Genomic DNA, 26,254 nt, shown 5'->3' with positions numbered 1-26,254 from the left:
GAGACTTATACATATGTTTGAAGGAGTGGTTGATCATAACATTCTGGAGTTCTCTATAGGTTAGCTGATAGGAATGTGCTAAAATTAAGATGTTGGAATCTGTTATTCATAGTTTTTATTATTCCCACAAACCGTAGCGTAAACCTTCCTCCCTTAACATATCAGATCACTGAATTGCTATGGTGTACCATAACCTATAATAATTCCTGTGAGAAGGGCACACTATCTCTTGGCTGACAAAGAGATCTTTCTATTGAAGTCCTCATATAGGTGCTAGAGTTGTGTAGAGAGTACCAGCAAATGAGGCATAGGATTGAAAGAAGTCTGCTAGGTTGAAAACTAAATTGAGATTATAATTTTTAGTGAGCTTTGGATTGTCACAATATTAGAAACGCCATAGTACTAATAATTGATGCTTAATAAAAATGTTTTTTTGGTAGTGTTGCATTTGGTTTGGAAATATTCAAGTTCTAAAAATTGACTAACAGTGGACTTTTCCATCTGCAGATTATACTGAATGGCCAACAGAGGCAGTGTTGCAGAGGAATATTTCTCTGCTTGCTGATAGAAAAAAAAAAGAAAACTCATTCCTCTGCCTTCTCAATGCCTCGATAAATATACATGGTAAGTCAAACTCTCCTTTAATCACTTTGCCATTAATAAAAAGTTCATATCATCTGATGGCTCTCAGTGCCTTTTAGTGAGGTCTTCCACATAAATATAATCTTCTAAGACGGTAGCAATATGGATGACGCTATGGCCATCATGATAGTTTATCAAAGACTTTGATTGTCTATGTGGCTGACAAAATCTTCTTTAGATACTTGTGCAGGCAATTTCTCCTCCGAGTTAATTACCATCTTTCAGGCTGGAATGAGGTTTCTTAGGTTAGAGCAATTGACTTACTTTCAGATGGAGGGAAGCTATTTAACCTGTTTCCCTGCTTTCTGTGAGTGGGACTCTGATACTCAAGATGGACTGGTATTTAGAAACTGTGTTCTTCTAACTCTAGCCCTCTTTAAATAGGAGCCCAATGCTTTTAATGGTGCAGAGTACTTTCCCATTACACGTCCTACTTGCTGAGCAGTCTTATTCCCAGATACTTACCTAGTGTGTAATTGCTGATGTCTGGTCCTCCGGTGTAATCGTCACCCAGGGCGATTGGTCAAGTGGTGCCATTACATCACAAAGCTACAGCAGGATGGGATCTCACATGAGGGCCAATCAGTTGACTCTTCTAACTCCAGCCCTCTTTAAATAGGAGCACAATGCTTTTAATGGTTCTGTGTACTTTCCCATTACACCTCCTACTTGCTTTGCAGTCATATTTACAGGTAGTTACCTAGTGTGTATTTGCTGATGTCTGGTCCTCCGGTGTAATAGTCACCCAGGGCGATTGGTCAAGTGGTGCCATTACATCACAAACCTACAGCAGGATATCATCTAACATGAGGGCTAATCAGTTGCCTAGTACGCAATAGGATACATGTATCATGGTATATCAGACGGAGCAATGTAGACAGGTTGCCCAGCTGAAGACTAAGGTGGTGAGATGAAAGGACCTAGGCCTTTAGTTGAGACTTATACATATGTTTGAAGGAGTGGTTGATCATAACATTCTGGAGTTCTCTATAGGTTAGCTGATAGGAATGTGCTAAAATTAAGATGTTGGAATCTGTTATTCATAGTTTTTATTATTCCCACAAACCGTAGCGTAAACCTTCCTCCCTTAACATATCAGATCACTGAATTGCTATGGTGTACCATAACCTATAATAATTCCTGTGAGAAGGGCACACTATCTCTTGGCTGACAAAGAAATCTTTCTATCGAAGTCCTCATATAGGTGCTAGAGTTGTGTAGAGAGTACCAGAAAATGAGGCATAGGATTGAAAGAAGTCTACTAGGTTGAAAACTAAATTGAGATTATACTTTTTAGTGAGCTTTGGATTGTCACAATATTAGAAACGCCATAGTACTAATAATTGATGCCTAATAAAAATGTTTTTTTGGTAGTGTTGCATTTGGTTTGGAAATATTGAAGTTCTAAAAATTGACTAACAGTGGACTTTTCCATCTGCAGATTATACTGAATGGCCAACAGAGGCAGTGTTGCAGAGGAATATTTCTCTGCCTGCTGATAGAAAAAAAAAAAGAAAACTCATTCCTCCGCCTTCTCAATGCCTCGATAAATATACATGGTAAGTCAAACTCTCATTTAATTTCTTTGCCATTAATAAAAAGTTCATATCATCTGATGGCTCTCAGTGCCTTTTAGTGAGGTCTTCCACATAAATATAATATAATCTTCTAAGACGGTAGCAATATGGATGACGCTATGGCCATCATGATAGTTTATCAAAGACTTTGACTGTCTATGTGGCTGACAAAATCTTCTTTAGATACTTTTGCAGGCAATTTCTCCTCCAAGTTAATTACCATCTTTCAGGCTGGAATGAGGTTTCTTAGGTTAGAGCAATTGACTTACTTTCAGATGGAGGGAAGCTATTTAACCTGTTTCCCTGCTTTCTGTGAGTGGGACTCTGATACTCAAGATGGACTGGTATTTAGAAACTGTGTTCTTCTAACTCTAGCCCTCTTTAAATAGGAGCCCAATGCTTTTAATGGTGCAGAGTACTTTCCCATTACACCTCCTACTTGCTGTGCAGTCTTATTCCCAGATACTTACCTAGTGTGTAATTGCTGATGTCTGGTCCTCCGGTGTAATCGTCACCCAGGGCGATTGATCAAGTGGTGCCATTACATCACTAAGCTATAGCAGGATGGCATCTCACATGAGGGCCAATCAGTTGACTCTTCTAACTCTAGCCCTCTTTAAATAGGAGCACAATGCTTTTAATGGTTCTGTGTACTTTCCCATTACACCTCCTACTTGCTTTGCAGTCATATTTACAGGTAGTTACCTAGTGTGTATTTGCTGATGTCTGGTCCTCCGGTGTAATAGTCACCCAGGGCGATTGATCAAGTGGTGCCATTACATCACAAACCTACAGCAGGATATCATCTAACATGAGGGCTAATCAGTTGCCTAGTACGCAATAGGATACATGTGTCATGGTATATCAGACGGAGCAATGTAGACAGGATGCCCAGCTGAAGACTAAGGTGGTGAGATGAAAGGACCTAGGCCTTTAGTTGAAACTTATACATATGTTTGAAGGAGTGGTTGATCATAACATTCTGGAGTTCTCTATAGGATAGCTGATAGGAATGTGCTAAAATTAAGATGTTGGAATCTGTTATTCATAGTTTTTATTATTCCCACAAACCGTAGCGTAAACCTTCCTCCCTTAACATATCAGATCACTGAATTGCTATGGTGTACCATAACCTATAATAATTCCTGTGAGAAGGGCCCACTATCTCTTGGCTGACAAAGAGATCTTTCTATCGAAGTCCTCATATAGGTGCTAGAGTTGTGTAGAGAGTACCAGAAAATGAGGCATAGGATTGAAAGAAGTCTACTAGGTTGAAAACTAAATTGAGATTATAATTTTTAGTGAGCTTTGGATTGTCACAATATTAGAAACGCCATAGTACTAATAATTGATGCTTAATAAAAATGTTTTTTTGGTAGTGTTGCATTTGGTTTGGAAATATTCAAGTTCTAAAAATTGACTAACAGTGGACTTTTCCATCTGCAGATTATACTGAATGGCCAACAGAGGCAGTGTTGCAGAGGAATATTTCTCTGCTTGCTGATAGAAAAAAAAAAGAAAACTCATTCCTCCGCCTTCTCAATGCCTCGATAAATATACATGGTAAGTCAAACTCTCATTTAATCACTTTGCCATTAATAAAAAGTTCATATCATCTGATGGCTCTCAGTGCCTTTTAGTGAGGTCTTCCACATAAATATAATCTTCTAAGACGGTAGCAATATGGATGACGCTATGGCCATCATGATAGTTTATCAAAGACTTTGACTGTCTATGTGGCTCACAAAATCTTCTTTAGATACTTGTGCAGGCAATTTCTCCTCCGAGTTAATTACCATCTTTCAGGCTGGAATGAGGTTTCTTAGGTTAGAGGAATTGACTTACTTTCAGATGGAGGGAAGCTATTTAACCTGTTTCCCTGCTTTCTGTGAGTGGGACTCTGATACTCAAGATGGACTGGTATTTAGAAACTGTGTTCTTCTAACTCTAGCCCTCTTTAAATAGGAGCCCAATACTTTTAATGGTGCAGAGTACTTTCCCATTACACGTCCTACTTGCTGAGCAGTCTTATTCCCAGATACTTACCTAGTGTGTAATTGCTGATGTCTGGTCCTCCGGTGTAATCGTCACCCAGGGCGATTGGTCAAGTGGTGCCATTACATCACAAAGCTACAGCAGGATGGCATCTCACATGAGGGCCCATCAGTTGACTCTTCTAACTCTAGCCCTCTTTAAATAGGAGCACAATGCTTTTAATGGTTCTGTGTACTTTCCCATTACACCTCCTACTTGCTTTGCAGTCATATTTACAGGTAGTTACCTAGTGTGTATTTGCTGATGTCTGGTCCTCCGGTGTAATAGTCACCCAGGGCGATTGGTCAAGTGGTGCCATTACATCACAAACCTACAGCAGGATATCATCTAACATGAGGGCTAATCAGTTGCCTAGTACGCAATAGGATACATGTATCATGGTATATCAGACGGAGCAATGTAGACAGGTTGCCCAGCTGAAGACTAAGGTGGTGAGATGAAAGGACCTAGGCCTTTAGTTGAGACTTATACATATGTTTGAAGGAGTGGTTGATCATAACATTCTGGAGTTCTCTATAGGTTAGCTGATAGGAATGTGCTAAAATTAAGATGTTGGAATCTGTTATTCATAGTTTTTATTATTCCCACAAACCGTAGCGTAAACCTTCCTCCCTTAACATATCAGATCACTGAATTGCTATGGTGTACCATAACCTATAATAATTCCTGTGAGAAGGGCACACTATCTCTTGGCTGACAAAGAGATCTTTCTATCGAAGTCCTAATATAGGTGCTAGAGTTGTGTAGAGAGTACCAGCAAATGAGGCATAGGATTGAAAAAAGTCTGCTAGGTTGAAAACTAAATTGAGATTATAATTTTTAGTGAGCTTTGGATTGTCACAATATTAGAAACGCCATAGTACTAATAATTGATGCTTAATAAAATGTTTTTTTGGTAGTGTTGCATTTGGTTTGGAAATATTCAAGTTCTAAAAATTGACTAACAGTGGACTTTTCCATCTGCAGATTATACTGAATGGCCAACAGAGGCAGTGTTGCAGAGGAATATTTCTCTGCTTGCTCATAAAAAAAAAAAAAGAAAACTCATTCCTCCGCCTTCTCAATGCCTCGATAAATATACATGGTAAGTCAAACTCTCATTTAATCACTTTGCCATTAATAAAAAGTTCATATCATCTGATGGCTCTCAGTGCCTTTTAGTGAGGTCTTCCACATAAATATAATCTTCTAAGACGGTAGCAATATGGATGACGCTATGGCCATCATGATAGTTTATCAAAGACTTTGACTGTCTATGTGGCTGACAAAATCTTCTTTAGATACTTGTGCAGGCAATTTCTCCTCCGAGTTAATTACCATCTTTCAGGCTGGAATGAGGTTTCTTAGGTTAGAGCAATTGACTTACTTTCAGATGGAGGGAAGCTATTTAACCTGTTTCCCTGCTTTCTGTGAGTGGGACTCTGATACTCAAGATGGACTGGTATTTAGAAACTGTGTTCTTCTAACTCTAGCCCTCTTTAAATAGGAGCCCAATGCTTTTAATGGTGCAGAGTACTTTCCCATTACACGTCCTACTTGCTGAGCAGTCTTATTCCCAGATACTTACCTAGTGTGTAATTGCTGATGTCTGGTCCTCCGGTGTAATCGTCACCCAGGGCGATTGGTCAAGTGGTGCCATTACACCACAAAGCTACAGCAGGATGGCATCTCACATGAGGGCCAATCAGTTGACTCTTCTAACTCTAGCCCTCTTTAATTAGGAGCACAATGCTTTTAATGGTTCTGTGTACTTTCCCATTACACCTCCTACTTGCTTTGCAGTCATATTTACAGGCAGTTACCTAGTGTGTATTTGCTGATGTCTGGTCCTCCGGTGTAATAGTCACCCAGGGCGATTGGTCAAGTGGTGCCATTACATCACAAACCTACAGCAGGATATCATCTAACATGAGGGCTAATCAGTTGCCTAGTACGCAATAGGATACATGTATCATGGTATATCAGACGGAGCAATGTAGACAGGTTGCCCAGCTGAAGACTAAGGTGGTGAGATGAAAGGACCTAGGCCTTTAGTTGAGACTTATATATATGTTTGAAGGAGTGGTTGATCATAACATTCTGGAGTTCTCTATAGGTTAGCTGATAGGAATGTGCTAAAATTAAGATGTTGAAATCTGTTATTCATAGTTTTTATTATTCCCACAAACCGTAGCGTAAACCTTCCTCCCTTAACATATCAGATCACTGAATTGCTATGGTATACCATAACCTATAATAATTCCTGTGAGAAGGGCACACTATCTCTTGGCTGACAAAGAGATCTTTCTATCGAAGTCCTCATATAGGTGCTAGAGTTGTGTAGAGAGTACCAGCAAATGAGGCATAGGATTGAAAGAAGTCTGCTAGGTTGAAAACTAAATTGAGATTATAATTTTTAGTGAGCTTTGGATTGTCACAATATTAGAAACGCCATAGTACTAATAATTGATGCTTAATAAAATGTTTTTTTGGTAGTGTTGCATTTGGTTTGGAAATATTCAAGTTCTAAAAATTGACTAACAGTGGACTTTTCCATCTGCAGATTATACTGAATGGCCAACAGAGGCAGTGTTGCAGAGGAATATTTCTCTGCTTGCTGATAGAAAAAAAAAAGAAAACTCATTCCTCCGCCTTCTCAATGCCTCGATAAATATACATGGTAAGTCAAACTCTCATTTAATCACTTTGCCATTAATAAAAAGTTCATATCATCTGATGGCTCTCAGTGCCTTTTAGTGAGGTCTTCCACATAAATATAATCTTCTAAGACGGTAGTAATATGGATGACGCTATGGCCATCATGATAGTTTATCAAAGACTTTGACTGTCTATGTGGCTGACAAAATCTTCTTTAGATACTTGTGCAGGCAATTTCTCCTCCGAGTTAATTACCATCTTTCAGGCTGGAATGAGGTTTCTTAGGTTAGAGCAATTGACTTACTTTCAGATGGAGGGAAGCTATTTAACCTGTTTCCCTGCTTTCTGTGAGTGGGACTCTGATACTCAAGATGGGCTGGTATTTAGAAACTGTGTTCTTCTAACTCTAGCCCTCTTTAAATAGGAGCCCAATGCTTTTAATGGTGCAGAGTACTTTCCCATTACACGTCCTACTTGCTGAGCAGTCTTATTCCCAGATACTTACCTAGTGTGTAATTGCTGATGTCTGGTCCTCCGGTGTAATCGTCACCCAGGGCGATTGGTCAAGTGGTGCCATTACATCACAAAGCTACAGCAGGATGGCATCTCACATGAGGGCCCATCAGTTGACTCTTCTAACTCTCGCCCTCTTTAAATAGGAGCACAATGCTTTTAATGGTTCTGTGTACTTTCCCATTACACCTCCTACTTGCTTTGCAGTCATATTTACAGGTAGTTACCTAGTGTGTATTTGCTGATGTCTGGTCCTCCGGTGTAATAGTCACCCAGGGCGATTGGTCAAGTGGTGCCATTACATCACAAACCTACAGCAGGATATCATCTAACATGAGGGCTAATCAGTTGCCTAGTACGCAATAGGATACATGTATCATGGTATATCAGACGGAGCAATGTAGACAGGTTGCCCAGCTGAAGACTAAGGTGGTGAGATGAAAGGACCTAGGCCTTTAGTTGAGACTTATACATATGTTTGAAGGAGTGGTTGATCATAACATTCTGGAGTTCTCTATAGGTTAGCTGATAGGAATGTGCTAAAATTAAGATGTTGGAATCTGTTATTCATAGTTTTTATTATTCCCACAAACCGTAGCGTAAACCTTCCTCCCTTAACATATCAGATCACTGAATTGCTATGGTGTACCATAACCTATAATAATTCCTGTGAGAAGGGCACACTATCTCTTGGCTGACAAAGAGATCTTTCTATCGAAGTCCTCATATAGGTGCTAGAGTTGTGTAGAGAGTACCAGCAAATGAGGCATAGGATTGAAAGAAGTCTGCTAGGTTGAAAACTAAATTGAGATTATAATTTTTAGTGAGCTTTGGATTGTCACAATATTAGAAACGCCATAGTACTAATAATTGATGCTTAATAAAATGTTTTTTTGGTAGTGTTGCATTTGGTTTGGAAATATTCAAGTTCTAAAAATTGACTAACAGTGGACTTTTCCATCTGCAGATTATACTGAATGGCCAACAGAGGCAGTGTTGCAGAGGAATATTTCTCTGCTTGCTGATAGAAAAAAAAAAGAAAACTCATTCCTCCGCCTTCTCAATGCCTCGATAAATATACATGGTAAGTCAAACTCTCATTTAATCACTTTGCCATTAATAAAAAGTTCATATCATCTGATGGCTCTCAGTGCCTTTTAGTGAGGTCTTCCACATAAATATAATCTTCTAAGACGGTAGCAATATGGATGACGCTATGGCCATCATGATAGTTTATCAAAGACTTTGACTGTCTATGTGGCTGACAAAATCTTCTTTAGATACTTGTGCAGGCAATTTCTCCTCCGAGTTAATTACCATCTTTCAGGCTGGAATGAGGTTTCTTAGGTTAGAGCAATTGACTTACTTTCAGATGGAGGGAAGCTATTTAACCTGTTTCCCTGCTTTCTGTGAGTGGGACTCTGATACTCAAGATGGACTGGTATTTAGAAACTGTGTTCTTCTAACTCTAGCCCTCTTTAAATAGGAGCCCAATGCTTTTAATGGTGCAGAGTACTTTCCCATTACACGTCCTACTTGCTGAGCAGTCTTATTCCCAGATACTTACCTAGTGTGTAATTGCTGATGTCTGGTCCTCCGGTGTAATCGTCACCCAGGGCGATTGGTCAAGTGGTGCCATTACATCACAAAGCTACAGCAGGATGGCATCTCACATGAGGGCCCATCAGTTGACTCTTCTAACTCTAGCCCTCTTTAAATAGGAGCACAATGCTTTTAATGGTTCTGTGTACTTTCCCATTACACCTCCTACTTGCTTTGCAGTCATATTTACAGGTAGTTACCTAGTGTGTATTTGCTGATGTCTGGTCCTCCGGTGTAATAGTCACCCAGGGCGATTGGTCAAGTGGTGCCATTACATCACAAACCTACAGCAGGATATCATCTAACATGAGGGCTAATCAGTTGCCTAGTACGCAATAGGATACATGTATCATGGTATATCAGACGGAGCAATGTAGACAGGTTGCCCAGCTGAAGACTAAGGTGGTGAGATGAAAGGACCTAGGCCTTTAGTTGAAACTTATACATATGTTTGAAGGAGTGGTTGATCATAACATTCTGGAGTTCTCTATAGGTTAGCTGATAGGAATGTGCTAAAATTAAGATGTTGGAATCTGTTATTCATAGTTTTTATTATTCCCACAAACCGTAGCGTAAACCTTCCTCCCTTAACATATCAGATCACTGAATTGCTATGGTGTACCATAACCTATAATAATTCCTGTGAGAAGGGCACACTATCTCTTGGCTGACAAAGAGATCTTTCTATCGAAGTCCTCATATAGGTGCTAGAGTTGTGTAGAGAGTACCAGCAAATGAGGCATAGGATTGAAAGAAGTCTGCTAGGTTGAAAACTAAATTGAGATTATAATTTTTAGTGAGCTTTGGATTGTCACAATATTAGATACGCCATAGTACTAATAATTGATGCTTAATAAAATGTTTTTTTGGTAGTGTTGCATTTGGTTTGGAAATATTCAAGTTCTAAAAATTGACTAACAGTGGACTTTTCCATCTGCAGATTATACTGAATGGCCAACAGAGGCAGTGTTGCAGAGGAATATTTCTCTGCTTGCTGATAGAAAAAAAAAAGAAAACTCATTCCTCCGCCTTCTCAATGCCTCGATAAATATACATGGTAAGTCAAACTCTCATTTAATCACTTTGCCATTAATAAAAAGTTCATATCATCTGATGGCTCTCAGTGCCTTTTAGTGAGGTCTTCCACATAAATATAATCTTCTAAGACGGTAGCAATATGGATGACGCTATGGCCATCATGATAGTTTATCAAAGACTTTGACTGTCTATGTGGCTGACAAAATCTTCTTTAGATACTTGTGCAGGCAATTTCTCCTCCGAGTTAATTACCATCTTTCAGGCTGGAATGAGGTTTCTTAGGTTAGAGCAATTGACTTACTTTCAGATGGAGGGAAGCTATTTAACCTGTTTCCCTGCTTTCTGTGAGTGGGACTCTGATACTCAAGATGGGCTGGTATTTAGAAACTGTGTTCTTCTAACTCTAGCCCTCTTTAAATAGGAGCCCAATGCTTTTAATGGTGCAGAGTACTTTCCCATTACACGTCCTACTTGCTGAGCAGTCTTATTCCCAGATACTTACCTAGTGTGTAATTGCTGATGTCTGGTCCTCCGGTGTAATCGTCACCCAGGGCGATTGGTCAAGTGGTGCCATTACATCACAAAGCTACAGCAGGATGGCATCTCACATGAGGGCCAATCAGTTGACTCTTCTAACTCTAGCCCTCTTTAAATAGGAGCACAATGCTTTTAATGGTTCTGTGTACTTTCCCATTACACCTCCTACTTGCTTTGCAGTCATATTTACAGGTAGTTACCTAGTGTGTATTTGCTGATGTCTGGTCCTCCGGTGTAATAGTCACCCAGGGCGATTGGTCAAGTGGTGCCATTACATCACAAACCTACAGCAGGATATCAACTAACATGAGGGCTAATCAGTTGCCTAGTACGCAATAGGATACATGTATCATGGTATATCAGACGGAGCAATGTAGACAGGTTGCCCAGCTGAAGACTAAGGTGGTGAGATGAAAGGACCTAGGCCTTTAGTTGAGACTTATACATATGTTTGAAGGAGTGGTTGATCATAACATTCTGGAGTTCTCTATAGGTTAGCTGATAGGAATGTGCTAAAATTAAGATGTTGGAATCTGTTATTCATAGTTTTTATTATTCCCACAAACCGTAGCGTAAACCTTCCTCCCTTAACATATCAGATCACTGAATTGCTATGGTGTACCATAACCTATAATAATTCCTGTGAGAAGGGCACACTATCTCTTGGCTGACAAAGAGATCTTTCTATCGAAGTCCTCATATAGGTGCTAGAGTTGTGTAGAGAGTGCCAGAAAATGAGGCATAGGATTGAAAGAAGTCTACTAGGTTGAAAACTAAATTGAGATTATAATTTTTAGTGATCTTTGGTTTGTCACAATATTAGACACGCAATAGTACTAATAATTGATGCTTTATAAAAATGTTTTTTTGGTAGTGTTGCATTTGTTTTGGAAATATTCAAGTTCTAAAAATTGACTAACAGTGGACTTTTCCATCTGCAGATTATACTGAATGGCCAACAGAGGCAGTGTTGCAGAGGAATAGTTCTCTGCTTGCTGATAGAAAAAAAAAAAGAAAACTCATTCCTCCGCCTTCTCAATGCCTCGATAAATATACATGGTAAGTCAAACTCTCATTTAATCACTTTGCCATTATTAAAAAGTTCATATCATCTGATGGCTCTCAGTGCCTTTTAGTGAGGTCTTCCACATAAATATAATCTTCTAAGACGGTAGCAATATGGATGACGCTATGGCCATCATGATAGTTTATCAAAGACTTTGACTGTCTATGTGGTTGACAACATCTTCTTTAGATACTTGTGCAGGCAATTTCTCCTCCGAGTTAATTACCATCTTTCAGGCTGGAATGAGGTTTCTTAGGTTAGAGCAATTGACTTACTTTCAGATGGAGGGAAGCTATTTAACCTGTTTCCCTGCTTTCTGTGAGTGGGACTCTGATACTCAAGATGGACTGGTATTTAGAAACTGTGTTCTTCTAACTCTGGCCCTCTTTAAATAGGAGCCCAATGCTTTTAATGGTGCAGAGTACTTTCCCATTACACGTCCTACTTGCTGAGCAGTCTTATTCCCAGATACTTACCTAGTGTGTAATTGCTGATGTCTGGTCCTCCGGTGTAATCGTCACCCAGGGCGATTGGTCAAGTGGTGCCATTACATCACAAAGCTACAGCAGGATGGCATCTCACATGAGGGCCAATCAGTTGACTCTTCTAACTCTAGCCCTCTTTAAATAGGAGCACAATGCTTTTAATGGTTCTGTGTACTTTCCCATTACACCTCCTACTTGCTTTGCAGTCATATTTACAGGTAGTTACCTAGTGTGTATTTGCTGATGTCTGGTCCTCCGGTGTAATAGTCACCCAGGGCGATTGGTCAAGTGGTGCCATTACATCACAAACCTACAGCAGGATATCATCTAACATGAGGGCTAATCAGTTGCCTAGTACGCAATAGGATACATGTATCATGGTATATCAGACGGAGCAATGTAGACAGGTTGCCCAGCTGAAGACTAAGGTGGTGAGATGAAAGGACCTAGGCCTTTAGTTGAGACTTATACATCTGTTTGAAGGAGTGGTTGATCATAACATTCTGGAGTTCTCTATAGGTTAGCTGATAGGAATGTGCTAAAATTAAGATGTTGAAATCTGTTATTCATAGTTTTTATTATTCCCACAAACCGTAGCGTAAACCTTCCTCCCTTAACCTATCAGATCACTGAATTGCTATGGTGTACCATAACCTATAATAATTCCTGTGAGAAGGGCACACTATCTCTTGGCTGACAAAGAGATCTTTCTATCGAAGTCTACATATAGGTGCTAGAGTTGTGTAGAGAGTACCAGCAAATGAGGCATAGGATTGAAAGAAGTCTGCTAGGTTGAAAACTAAATTGAGATTATAATTTTTAGTGAGCTTTGGATTGTCACAATATTAGAAACGCCATAGTACTAATAATTGACGCTTAATAAAAATGTTTTTTTGGTAGTGTTGCATTTGGTTTGGAAATATTCAAGTTCTAAAAATTGACTAACAGTGGACTTTTCCATCTGCAGATTATACTGAATGGCCAACAGAGGCAGTGTTGCAGAGGAATAGTTCTCTGCTTGCTGATAGAAAAAAAAAAGAAAACTCATTCCTCCGCCTTCTCAATGCCTCGATAAATATACATGGTAACTCAAACTCTCATTTAATCACTTTGCCATTAATAAAAAGTTCATATCATCTAATGGCTCTCAGTGCCTTTTAGTGAGGTCTTCCACATAAATATAATCTTCTAAGACGGTAGCAATATGGATGACGCTATGGCCATCATGATAGTTTATCAAAGACTTTGACTGTCTATGTGGCTGACAAAATCTTCTTTAGATACTTGTGCAGGCAATTTCTCCTCCGAGTTAATTACCATCTTTCAGGCTGGAATGAGGTTTCTTAGGTTAGAGCAATTGACTTACTTTCCGATGGAGGGAAGCTATTTAACCTGTTTCCCTGCTTTCTGTGAGTGGGACTCTGATACTCAAGATGGACTGGTATTTAGAAACTGTGTTCTTCTAACTCTAGCCCTCTTTAAATAGGAGCCCAATGCTTTTAATGGTGCAGAGTACTTTCCCATTACACGTCCTACTTGCTGAGCAGTCTTATTCCCAGATACTTACCTAGTGTGTAATTGCTGATGTCTGGTCCTCCGGTGTAATCGTCACCCAGGGCGATTGGTCAAGTGGTGCCATTACATCACAAAGCTACAGCAGGATGGCATCTCACATGAGGGCCAATCAGTTGACTCTTCTAACTCTAGCCCTCTTTAAATAGGAGCACAATGCTTTTAATGGTTCTGTGTACTTTCCCATTACACCTCCTACTTGCTTTGCAGTCATATTTACAGGTAGTTACCTAGTGTGTATTTGCTGATGTCTGGTCCTCCGGTGTAATAGTCACCCAGGGCAATTGGTCAAGTGGTGCCATTACATCACAAACCTACAGCAGGATATCATCTAACATGAGGGCTAATCAGTTGCCTAGTACGCAATAGGATACATGTATCATGGTATATCAGACGGAGCAATGTAGACAGGTTGCCCAGCTGAAGACTAAGGTGGTGAGATGAAAGGACCTAGGCCTTTAGTTGAGACTTATACATATGTTTGAAGGAGTGGTTGATCATAACATTCTGGAGATCTCTATAGGTTAGCTGATAGGAATGTGCTAAAATTAAGATGTTGGAATCTGTTATTCATAGTTTTTATTATTCCCACAAACCGTAGCGTAAACCTTCCTCCCTTAACATATCAGATCACTGAATTGCTATGGTGTACCATAACCTATAATAATTCCTGTGAGAAGGGCACACTATCTCTTGGCTGACAAAGAGATCTTTCTATCGAAGTCCTCATATAGGTGCTAGAGTTGTGTAGAGAGTACCAGAAAATGAGGCATAGGATTGAAAGAAGTCTACTAGGTTGAAAACTAAATTGAGATTATAATTTTTAGTGATCTTTGGTTTGTCACAATATTAGACACGCAATAGTACTAATAATTGATGCTTTATAAAAATGTTTTTTTGGTAGTGTTGCATTTGGTTTGGAAATATTCAAGTTCTAAAAATTGACTAACAGTGGACTTTTCCATCTGCAGATTATACTGAATGGCCAACAGAGGCAGTGTTGCAGAGGAATAGTTCTCTGCTTGCTGATAGAAAAAAAAAAGAAAACTCATTCCTCCGCCTTCTCAATGCCTCGATAAATATACATGGTAACTCAAACTCTCATTTAATCACTTTGCCATTAATAAAAAGTTCATATCATCTAATGGCTCTCAGTGCCTTTTAGTGAGGTCTTCCACATAAATATAATTTTCTAAGACGGTAGCAATATGGATGACGCTATGGCCATCATGATAGTTTATCAAAGACTTTGACTGTCTATGTGGTTGACAACATCTTCTTTAGATACTTGTGCAGGCAATTTCTCCTCCGAGTTAATTACCATCTTTCAGGCTGGAATGAGGTTTCTTAGGTTAGAGCAATTGACTTACTTTCAGATGGAGGGAAGCTATTTAACCTGTTTCCCTGCTTTCTGTGAGTGGGACTCTGATACTCAAGATGGACTGGTATTTAGAAACTGTGTTCTTCTAACTCTGGCCCTCTTTAAATAGGAGCCCAATGCTTTTAATGGTGCAGAGTACTTTCCCATTACACGTCCTACTTGCTGAGCAGTCTTATTCCCAGATACTTACCTAGTGTGTAATTGCTGATGTCAGGTACTCCGGTGTAATCGTCACCCAGGGCGATTGGTCAAGTGGTGCCATTACATCACAAAGCTACAGCAGGATGGCATCTCACATGAGGGCCAATCAGTTGACTCTTCTAACTCTAGCCCTCTTTAAATAGGAGCACAATGCTTTTAATGGTTCTGTGTACTTTCCCATTACACCTCCTACTTGCTTTGCAGTCATATTTACAGGCAGTTACCTAGTGTGTATTTGCTGATGTCTGGTCCTCCGGTGTAATAGTCACCCAGGGCGATTGGTCAAGTGGTGCCATTACATCACAAACCTACAGCAGGATATCATCTAACATGAGGGCTAATCAGTTGCCTAGTACGCAATAGGATACATGTATCATGGTATATCAGACGGAGCAATGTAGACAGGTTGCCCAGCTGAAGACTAAGGTGGTGAGATGAAAGGACCTAGGCCTTTAGTTGAGACTTATACATATGTTTGAAGGAGTGGTTGATCATAACATTCTGGAGTTCTCTATAGGTTAGCTGATAGGAATGTGCTAAAATTAAGATGTTGAAATCTGTTATTCATAGTTTTTATTATTCCCACAAACCGTAGCGTAAACCTTCCTCCCTTAACATATCAGATCACTGAATTGCTATGGTATACCATAACCTATAATAATTCCTGTGAGAAGGGCACACTATCTCTTGGCTGACAAAGAGATCTTTCTATCGAAGTCCTCATATAGGTGCTAGAGTTGTGTAGAGAGTACCAGCAAATGAGGCATAGGATTGAAAGAAGTCTGCTAGGTTGAAAACTAAATTGAGATTATAATTTTTAGTGAGCTTTGGATTGTCACAATATTAGAAACGCCATAGTACTAATAATTGACGCTTAATAAAAATGTTTTTTTGGTAGTGTTGCATTTGGTTTGGAAATATTCAAGTTCTAAAAATTGACTAACAGTGGACTTTTCCATCTGCAGATTATACTGAATGGCCAACAGAGGCAGTGTTGCAGAGGAATAGTTCTCTGCTTGCTGATAGAAAAAAAAAGAAAACTCATTCCTCCGCCTTCTCAATGCCTCGATAAATATACATGGTAACTCAAACTCTCATTTAATCACTTTGCCATTAATAAAAAGTTCATATCATCTGATGGCTCTCAGTGCCTTTTAGTGAGGTCTTCCACATAAATATAATCTTCTAAGACGGTAGCAATATGGATGACGCTATGGCCATCATGATAGTTTATCAAAGACTTTGACTGTCTATGTGGCTGACAAAATCTTCTTTAGATACTTGTGCAGGCAATTTCTCCTCCGAGTTAATTACCATCTTTCAGGCTGGAATGAGGTTTCTTAGGTTAGAGCAATTGACTTACTTTCCGATGGAGGGAAGCTATTTAACCTGTTTCCCTGCTTTCTGTGAGTGGGACTCTGATACTCAAGATGGACTGGTATTTAGAAACTGTGTTCTTCTAACTCTAGCCCTCTTTAAATAGGAGCCCAATGCTTTTAATGGTGCAGAGTACTTTCCCATTACACGTCCTACTTGCTGAGCAGTCTTATTCCCAGATACTTACCTAGTGTGTAATTGCTGATGTCTGGTCCTCCGGTGTAATCGTCACCCAGGGCGATTGGTCAAGTGGTGCCATTACATCACAAAGCTACAGCAGGATGGCATCTCACATGAGGGCCAATCAGTTGACTCTTCTAACTCTAGCTCTCTTTAAATAGGAGCACAATGCTTTTAATGGTTCTGTGTACTTTCCCATTACACCTCCTACTTGCTTTGCAGTCATATTTACAGGTAGTTACCTAGTGTGTATTTGCTGATGTCTGGTCCTCCGGTGTAATAGTCACCCAGGGCAATTGGTCAAGTGGTGCCATTACATCACAAACCTACAGCAGGATATCATCTAACATGAGGGCTAATCAGTTGCCTAGTACGCAATAGGATACATGTATCATGGTATATCAGACGGAGCAATGTAGACAGGTTGCCCAGCTGAAGACTAAGGTGGTGAGATGAAAGGACCTAGGCCTTTAGTTGAGACTTATACATATGTTTGAAGGAGTGGTTGATCATAACATTCTGGAGATCTCTATAGGTTAGCTGATAGGAATGTGCTAAAATTAAGATGTTGGAATCTGTTATTCATAGTTTTTATTATTCCCACAAACCGTAGCGTAAACCTTCCTCCCTTAACATATCAGATCACTGAATTGCTATGGTGTACCATAACCTATAATAATTCCTGTGAGAAGGGCACACTATCTCTTGGCTGACAAAGAGATCTTTCTATCGAAGTCCTCATATAGGTGCTAGAGTTGTGTAGAGAGTACCAGAAAATGAGGCATAGGATTGAAAGAAGTCTACTAGGTTGAAAACTAAATTGAGATTATAATTTTTAGTGATCTTTGGTTTGTCACAATATTAGACACGCAATAGTACTAATAATTGATGCTTTATAAAAATGTTTTTTTGGTAGTGTTGCATTTGGTTTGGAAATATTCAAGTTCTAAAAATTGACTAACAGTGGACTTTTCCATCTGCAGATTATACTGAATGGCCAACAGAGGCAGTGTTGCAGAGGAATAGTTCTCTGCTTGCTGATAGAAAAAAAAAAGAAAACTCATTCCTCCGCCTTCTCAATGCCTCGATAAATATACATGGTAACTCAAACTCTCATTTAATCACTTTGCCATTAATAAAAAGTTCATATCATCTGATGGCTCTCAGTGCCTTTTAGTGAGGTCTTCCACATAAATATAATCTTCTAAGACGGTAGCAATATGGATGACGCTATGGCCATCATGATAGTTTATCAAAGACTTTGACTGTCTATGTGGCTGACAAAATCTTCTTTAGATACTTGTGCAGGCAATTTCTCCTCCGAGTTAATTACCATCTTTCAGGCTGGAATGAGGTTTCTTAGGTTAGAGCAATTGACTTACTTTCCGATGGAGGGAAGCTATTTAACCTGTTTACCTGCTTTCTGTGAGTGGGACTCTGATACTCAAGATGGACTGGTATTTAGAAACTGTGTTCTTCTAACTCTAGCCCTCTTTAAATAGGAGCCCAATGCTTTTAATGGTGCAGAGTACTTTCCCATTACACCTCCTACTTGCTGTGCAGTCTTATTCCCAGATACTTACCTAGTGTGTAATTGCTGATGTCTGGTCCTCCGGTGTAATCGTCACCCAGGGCGATTGATCAAGTGGTGCCATTACATCACAAAGCTACAGCAGGATGGCATCTCACATGAGGGCCAATCAGTTGACTCTTCTAACTCTAGCCCTCTTTAAATAGGAGCACAATGCTTTTAATGGTTCTGTGTACTTTCCCATTACACCTCCTACATGCTTTGCAGTCATATTTACAGGTAGTTACCTAGTGTGTATTTGCTGATGTCTGGTCCTCCGGTGTAATAGTCACCCAGGGCGATTGATCAAGTGGTGCCATTACATCACAAACCTACAGCAGGATATCATCTAACATGAGGGCTAATCAGTTGCCTAGTACGCAATAGGATACATGTGTCATGGTATATCAGACGGAGCAATGTAGACAGGATGCCCAGCTGAAGACTAAGGTGGTGAGATGAAAGGACCTAGGCCTTTAGTTGAGACTTATACATATGTTTGAAGGAGTGGTTGATCATAACATTCTGGAGTTCTCTATAGGTTAGCTGATAGGAATGTGCTAAAATTAAGATGTTGGAATCTGTTATTCATAGTTTTTATTATTCCCACAAACCGTAGCGTAAACCTTCCTCCCTTAACATATCAGATCACTGAATTGCTATGGTGTACCATAACCTATAATAATTCCTGTGAGAAGGGCACACTATCTCTTGGCTGACAAAGAGATCTTTCTATCGAAGTCCTCATATAGGTGCTAGAGTTGTGTAGAGAGTACCAGCAAATGAGGCATAGGATTGAAAGAAGTCTGCTAGGTTGAAAACTAAATTGAGATTATAATTTTTAGTGAGCTTTGGATTGTCACAATATTAGAAACGCCATAGTACTAATAATTGATGCTTAATAAAATGTTTTTTTGGTAGTGTTGCATTTGGTTTGGAAATATTCAAGTTCTAAAAATTGACTAACAGTGGACTTTTCCATCTGCAGATTATACTGAATGGCCAACAGAGGCAGTGTTGCAGAGGAATAGTTCTCTGCTTGCTGATAGAAAAAAAAAAGAAAACTCATTCCTCCGCCTTCTCAATGCCTCGATAAATATACATGGTAACTCAAACTCTCATTTAATCACTTTGCCATTAATAAAAAGTTCATATCATCTGATGGCTCTCAGTGCCTTTTAGTGAGGTCTTCCACATAAATATAATCTTCTAAGACGGTAGCAATATGGATGACGCTATGGCCATCATGATAGTTTATCAAAGACTTTGACTGTCTATGTGGCTGACAAAATCTTCTTTAGATACTTGTGCAGGCAATTTCTCCTCCGAGTTAATTACCATCTTTCAGGCTGGAATGAGGTTTCTTAGGTTAGAGCAATTGACTTACTTCCAGATGGAGGGAAGCTATTTAACCTGTTTCCCTGCTTTCTGTGAGTGGGACTCTGATACTCAAGATGGACTGGTATTTAGAAACTGTGTTCTTCTAACTCTAGCCCTCTTTAAATAGGAGCCCAATGCTTTTAATGGTGCAGAGTACTTTCCCATTACACCTCCTACTTGCTGTGCAGTCTTATTCCCAGATACTTACCTAGTGTGTAATTGCTGATGTCTGGTCCTCCGGTGTAATCGTCACCCAGGGCGATTGATCAAGTGGTGCCATTACATCACAAAGCTACAGCAGGATGGCATCTCACATGAGGGCCAATCAGTTGACTCTTCTAACTCTAGCCCTCTTTAAATAGGAGCACAATGCTTTTAATGGTTCTGTGTACTTTCCCATTACACCTCCTACTTGCTTTGCAGTCATATTTACAGGTAGTTACCTAGTGTGTATTTGCTGATGTCTGGTCCTCCGGTGTAATAGTCACCCAGGGCGATTGGTCAAGTGGTGCCATTACATCACAAACCGTGTAAATATTTATCAAGGACCCCCTGAGTACATGGAAATGAAGTTCCTAGACCAGGGAAAAGCAAATAATTTGATATGTATCAATCTAGGCAACAGAACGTAATAAGTGGTCGAAATGAACTGAGCTAAAACATAGGTTGTTTGTAAAAAAGGGGTAGTTCAATTTTATTCATAAATTCTTTTAAAAAACACATTAAAATAATAATATATATTCACCGAAACGCGCGTAGAGATTATTTTAGCCACACCTTTCTCTCTTAAAAACTGTGTTCATTTTATATAACCTTCATTTGTTGGATTATTTGTCCTTCTCTCTTAAAGTGTTGCTGTGTATTGTTGATTTATTATGTCGCATACAATTTGTGAATATATATTATTATTTTAATGTGTTTTTTAAAAGAATTTATGAATAAAATTGAACTACCCCTTTTTTACAAACAACCTATGTTTTAGCTCAGTTCATTTCGACCACTTATTACGTTCTGTTGCCTAGATTGATACATATCAAATTACATCACAAACCTACAGCAGGATATCATCTAACATGAGGGCTAATCAGTTGCCTAGTACGCAATAGGATACATGTATCATGGTATATCAGACGGAGCAATGTAGACAGGTTGCGCAGCTGAAGACTAAGGTGGTGAGATGAAAGGACCTAGGCCTTTAGTTGAGACTTATACATATGTTTGAAGGAGTGGTTGATCATAACATTCTGGAGTTCTCTATAGGTTAGCTGATAGGAATGTGCTAAAATTAAGATGTTGGAATCTGTTATTCATAGTTTTTATTATTCCCACAAACCGTAGCGTAAACCTTCCTCCCTTAACATATCAGATCACTGAATTGCTATGGTGTACCATAACCTATAATAATTCCTGTGAGAAGGGCACACTATCTCTTGGCTGACAAAGAGATCTTTCTATCGAAGTCCTCATATAGGTGCTAGAGTTGTGTAGAGAGTACCAGCAAATGAGGCATAGGATTGAAAGAAGTCTGCTAGGTTGAAAACTAAATTGAGATTATAATTTTTAGTGACCTTTGGATTGTCACAATATTAGAAACGCCATAGTACTAATAATTGATGCTTAATAAAATGTTTTTTTGGTAGTGTTGCATTTGTTTTGGAAATATTCAAGTTCTAAAAATTGACTAACAGTGGACTTTTCCATCTGCAGATTATACTGAATGGCCAACAGAGGCAGTGTTGCAGAGGAATATTTCTCTGCTTGCTGATAGAAAAAAAAAAGAAAACTCATTCCTCCGCCTTCTCAATGCCTCGATAAATATACATGGTAAGTCAAACTCTCATTTAATCACTTTGCCATTAATAAAAAGTTCATATCATCTGATGGCTCTCAGTGCCTTTTAGTGAGGTCTTCCACATAAATATAATCTTCTAAGACGGTAGCAATATGGATGACGCTATGGCCATCATGATAGTTTATCAAAGACTTTGACTGTCTATGTGGCTGACAAAATCTTCTTTAGATACTTGTGCAGACAATTTCTCCTCCGAGTTAATTACCATCTTTCAGGCTGGAATGAGGTTTCTTAGGTTAGAGCAATTGACTTACTTTCAGATGGAGGGAAGCTATTTATCCTGTTTCCCTGCTTTCTGTGAGTGGGACTCTGATACTCAAGATGGGCTGGTATTTAGAAACTGTGTTCTTCTAACTCTAGCCCTCTTTAAATAGGAGCCCAATGCTTTTAATGGTGCAGAGTGCTTTCCCATTACACGTCCTACTTGCTGAGCAGTCTTATTCCCAGATACTTACCTAGTGTGTAATTGCTGATGTCTGGTCCTCCGGTGTAATCGTCACCCAGGGCGATTGGTCAAGTGGTGCCATTACATCACAAAGCTACAGCAGGATGGCATCTCACATGAGGGCCAATCAGTTGACTCTTCTAAATCTAGCCCTCTTTAAATAGGAGCACAATGCTTTTAATGGTTCTCTGTACTTTCCCATTACACCTCCTACTTGCTTTGCAGTCAAATTTACAGGTAGTTACCTAGTGTGTATTTGCTGATGTCTGGTCCTCCGGTGTAATAGTCACCCAGGGCGATTGGTCAAGTGGTGCCATTACATCACAAACCTACAGCAGGATATCATCTAACATGAGGGCTAATCAGTTGCCTAGTACGCAATAGGATACATGTATCATGGTATATCAGACGGAGCAATGTAGACAGGTTGCCCAGCTGAAGACTAAGGTGGTGAGATGAAAGGACCTAGGCCTTTAGTTGAGACTTATACATATGTTTGAAGGAGTGGTTGATCATAACATTCTGGAGTTCTCTATAGGTTAGCTGATAGGAATGTGCTAAAATTAATATGTTGGAATCTGTTATTCATAGTTTTTATTATTCCCACAAACCTTAGCGTAAACCTTCCTCCCTTAACATATCAGATCACTGAATTGCTATGGTGTACCATAACCTATAATAATTCCTGTGAGAAGGGCACACTATCTCTTGGCTGACAAAGAGATCTTTCTATCGAAGTCCTCATATAGGTGCTAGAGTTGTGAAGAGAGTACCAGCAAATGAGGCATAGGATTGAAAGAAGTCTGCTAGGTTGAAAACTAAACTGAGATTATAATTTTTAGTGAGCTTTGGATTGTCACAATATTAGAAACGCCATAGTACTAATAATTGATGCTTAATAAAAATGTTTTTTTGGTAGTGTTGCATTTGGTTTGGAAATAACGAACAGTGGACTTTTCCATCTGCAGATTATACTGAATGGCCAACAGAGGCAGTGTTGCAGAGGAATAGTTCTCTGCTTGCTGATAGAAAAAAAAAGAAAACTCATTCCTCCACCTTCTCAATGCCTCGATAAATATACATGGTAACTCAAACTCTCATTTAATCACTTTGCCATTAATAAAAAGTTCATATCATCTGATGGCTCTCAGTGCCTTTTAGTGAGGTCTTCCACATAAATATAATCTTCTAAGACGGTAGCAATATGGATGACGCTATGGCCATCATGATAGTTTATCAAAGACTTTGACTGTCTATGTGGCTGACAAAATCTTCTTTAGATACTTGTGCAGGCAATTTCTCCTCCGAGTTAATTACCATCTTTCAGGCTGGAATGAGGTTTCTTAGGTTAGAGCAATTGACTTACTTCCAGATGGAGGGAAGCTATTTAACCTGTTTCCCTGCTTTCTGTGAGTGGGACTCTGATACTCAAGATGGACTGGTATTTAGAAACTGTGTTCTTCTAACTCTAGCCCTCTTTAAATAGGAGCCCAATGCTTTTAATGGTGCAGAGTACTTTCCCATTACACCTCCTACTTGCTGTGCAGTCTTATTCCCAGATACTTACCTAGTGTGTAATTGCTGATGTCTGGTCCTCCGGTGTAATCGTCACCCAGGGCGATTGATAAAGTGGTGCCATTACATCACAAAGCTACAGCAGGATGGCATCTCACATGAGGGCCAATCAGTTGACTCTTCTAACTCTAGCCCTCTTTAAATAGGAGCACAATGCTTTTAATGGTTCTGTGTACTTTCCCATTACACCTCCTACTTGCTTTGCAGTCATATTTACAGGTAGTTACCTAGTGTGTATTTGCTGATGTCTGGTCCTCCGGTGTAATAGTCACCCAGGGCGATTGATCAAGTGGTGCCATTACATCACAAACCTACAGCAGGATATCATCTAACATGAGGGCTAATCAGTTGCCTAGTACGCAATAGGATACATGTGTCATGGTATATCAGATGGAGCAATGTAGACAGGATGCCCAGCTGAAGACTAAGGTGGTGAGATGAAAGGACCTAGGCCTTTAGTTGAGACTTATACATATGTTTGAAGGAGTGGTTGATCATAACATTCTGGAGTTCTCTATAGGTTAGCTGATAGGAATGTGCTAAAATTAAGATGTTGGAATCTGTTATTCATAGTTTTTATTATTCCCACAAACCGTAGCGTAAACCTTCCTCCCTTAACATATCAGATCACTGAATTGCTATGGTGTACCATAACCTATAATAATTCCTGTGAGAAGGGCACACTATCTCTTGGCTGACAAAGAGATCTTTCTATCGAAGTCCTCATATAGGTGCTAGAGTTGTGTAGAGAGTACCAGCAAATGAGGCATAGGATTGAAAGAAGTCTGCTAGGTTGAAAACTAAATTGAGATTATAATTTTTAGTGAGCTTTGGATTGTCACAATATTAGAAACGCCATAGTACTAATAATTGATGCTTAATAAAATGTTTTTTTGGTAGTGTTGCATTTGGTTTGGAAATATTCAAGTTCTAAAAATTGACTAACAGTGGACTTTTCCATCTGCAGATTATACTGAATGGCCAACAGAGGCAGTGTTGCAGAGGAATAGTTCTCTGCTTGCTGATAGAAAAAAAAAAGAAAACTCATTCCTCCACCTTCTCAATGCCTCGATAAATATACATGGTAACTCAAACTCTCATTTAATCACTTTGCCATTAATAAAAAGTTCATATCATCTGATGGTCCTCAGTGCCTTTTAGTGAGGTCTTCCACATAAATATAATCTTCTAAGACGGTAGCAATATGGATGACGCTATGGCCATCATGATAGTTTATCAAAGACTTTGACTGTCTATGTGGCTGACAAAATCTTCTTTAGATACTTGTGCAGGCAATTTCTCCTCCGAGTTAATTACCATCTTTCAGGCTGGAATGAGGTTTCTTAGGTTAGAGCAATTGACTTACTTCCAGATGGAGGGAAGCTATTTAACCTGTTTCCCTGCTTTCTGTGAGTGGGACTCTGATACTCAAGATGGACTGGTATTTAGAAACTGTGTTCTTCTAACTCTAGCCCTCTTTAAATAGGAGCCCAATGCTTTTAATGGTGCAGAGTACTTTCCCATTACACCTCCTACTTGCTGTGCAGTCTTATTCCCAGATACTTACCTAGTGTGTAATTGCTGATGTCTGGTCCTCCGGTGTAATCGTCACCCAGGGCGATTGATCAAGTGGTGCCATTACATCACAAAGCTACAGCAGGATGGCATCTCACATGAGGGCCAATCAGTTGACTCTTCTAACTCTAGCCCTCTTTAAATAGGAGCACAATGCTTTTAATGGTTCTGTGTACTTTCCCATTACACCTCCTACTTGCTTTGCAGTCATATTTACAGGTAGTTACCTAGTGTGTATTTGCTGATGTCTGGTCCTCCGGTGTAATAGTCACCCAGGGCGATTGATCAAGTGGTGCCATTACATCACAAACCTACAGCAGGATATCATCTAACATGAGGGCTAATCAGTTGCCTAGTACGCAATAGGATACATGTGTCATGGTATATCAGATGGAGCAATGTAGACAGGATGCCCAGCTGAAGACTAAGGTGGTGAGATGAAAGGACCTAGGCCTTTAGTTGAGACTTTTACATATGTTTGAAGGAGTGGTTGATCATAACATTCTGGAGTTCTCTATAGGTTAGCTGATAGGAATGTGCTAAAATTAAGATGTTGGAATCTGTTATTCATAGTTTTTATTATTCCCACAAACCGTAGCGTAAACCTTCCTCCCTTAACATATCAGATCACTGAATTGCTATGGTGTACCATAACATATAATAATTCCTGTGAGAAGGGCACACTATCTCTTGGCTGACAAAGAGATCTTTCTATCGAAGTCCTCATATAGGTGCTAGAGTTGTGTAGAGAGTACCAGCAAATGAGGCATAGGACTGAAAGAAGTCTGCTAGGTTGAAAACTAAATTGAGATTATAATTTTTAGTGAGCTTTGGATTGTCACAATATTAGAAACGCCATAGTACTAATAATTGATGCTTAATAAAATGTTTTTTTGGTAGTGTTGCATTTGGTTTGGAAATATTCAAGTTCTAAAAATTGACTAACAGTGGACTTTTCCATCTGCAGATTATACTGAATGGCCAACAGAGGCAG

The sequence above is a fragment of the Lissotriton vulgaris genome, chromosome 10 (genome assembly GCF_964263255.1).
Source record: "Lissotriton vulgaris chromosome 10, aLisVul1.2, whole genome shotgun sequence".
NCBI classification, from domain to species: domain Eukaryota; kingdom Metazoa; phylum Chordata; class Amphibia; order Caudata; family Salamandridae; genus Lissotriton; species Lissotriton vulgaris.
The sequence above is the reverse complement of the archived record's forward strand: the minus strand, read 5'-3'. Positions refer to the sequence as shown.